Here is a 1,713-nt window from a genome sequence, read left to right on the forward strand (position 1 = left end):
CCAGTACAAAATCACGGCTCCTGTTGTTAAAGCCCTCCAAAACAAACAGAGGGAGGGTGGGGAATGGGAGTCGCCCAGGCTGGCTCTCAGCTCTCAGATTAGGAGGGTTGGGCTCGCCTGACACGAGGAACCTGCACTGGGTCCAGTGTGTGCTAAGCAGCCCCTGCTCACCTCCCATCACACGAGAGCAGGGCACACCACAACTTTCTGGGGACAGAGTGGAGGCCAGGTGACAGCTCTCTGCAACAGAGAGACAAGCATTGAAATCCAGGAACGGTGGGGTGGGAGCTCCACAGGGCACGGGCACCAGCCCCTCGCAGCAGGATGGTGACCAGAGAGAGGCACATCCTGCCAGGAGCCAGCTCTGCTCGTGACTGTGTTCACCAGCTTGGCCAGATCAAGCTCATCTCACCTGCACAAGAACCAGTAAACAGAAGATGCTAGAGCCCTTTCAGAGCACAGATTCAGACTGGATTAAAGCAATCATATAGTCATGGGCTCTGCAGGATTTGGAAAGCATTTCTTCCTCCTGGGAGTCTGGCTCTCCACCCAATGCCCAGCACCCACACATGCCCTTCAAGGTAGTTTGCAGCATGTGGCTGATCCAGCTGTGCAAACACCAAGTGAAGCACACCTGTGCAATGCCCAGCTGCTTCAAAAGAAGCCCCTGCAGTTATTCCTTTTATTCGCCTCTTCCACAAGAGCTTCCTGGAGTGCCAGCAAAGCAGCGCCAGTGGCAGTGGAAATGAGGTATGGTGAGGAGAATGCCACTTCATGGTGCAGCAACAAAATATAGCAGGCCAGCGGCATTCAGCACCATTTCTGTGAACCCAAATGAGCAAGACCATTGGTTTAGAGCAGCACAGACAGCTCAGTGCATTGACCGCACGCCCAGTCATAGCTGAAGGGGGGGAAGGCGTGCAATTTAGGCTGCTTAATGAGACATTCAGACCACGACAGTGTGCTGCTGATGGGTGGATTCATTATTTAGTCAAAGCTGATCAGAAGTCACCATCTTCCCCAGTGGAGTTTGTGTTGCTTCTTCAAACACCTGGAACAGTTCCATCACTTGCCTTCACCTGAAGACAGTGCCCCAGTTTGGTGAAACAGTCCCTGGAGGAACCAAACATTTTATACCCCAAGTAGGGCTCTTAGCCCAACAAGCTGTCTGGGCAAAGGTGGAGGATGGAGCATTATCTCCCATAGAGGAGAGAGCTCTGTTGGGTAGCATAGCATAGTCTGGCATGAAGTGTTACAAGTATTTATTGAATAGATTATTGAATGGAAGGAAGAGGAACCCTCCCCAGTGAGCTCCCACATGCTTTTGATCTATACAAAGCCCAGAGGCTGAAATACCTCTGGTGATCACAGTAACAAGGATGCTTGCACAATCTCGGCCAAGATCAGGATAAAGAGACTTCCAGGGTGTTTCCTGTTCTTGCCATGGAGATCAAGTGAGAGAGTGATCTAGGATGATGGCATCCGGATGCACCGGCACTGGGTGAGAACATCACATTCTCCCAAGGAAGAAAACCTGAGCTCTCATCTACCTTAAGCGACAACCAAGCCATAAATCTGCATTCCAGGTACCCCCAGAGGGCAGCAGAAGGCAGGAGACAACTCCCAGCCGCCATCTTCACTGCCTCTAAAACCAGGAGCACTGGGAAGAGTCAGGAATGAGAGAAAGTGGGCAAAACTGCTGTCCTGGTTCAG

Source organism: Mesitornis unicolor, unplaced genomic scaffold (assembly GCF_000695765.1).
Source record: "Mesitornis unicolor isolate BGI_N332 unplaced genomic scaffold, ASM69576v1 scaffold20274, whole genome shotgun sequence".
Taxonomy (NCBI): domain Eukaryota; kingdom Metazoa; phylum Chordata; class Aves; order Mesitornithiformes; family Mesitornithidae; genus Mesitornis; species Mesitornis unicolor.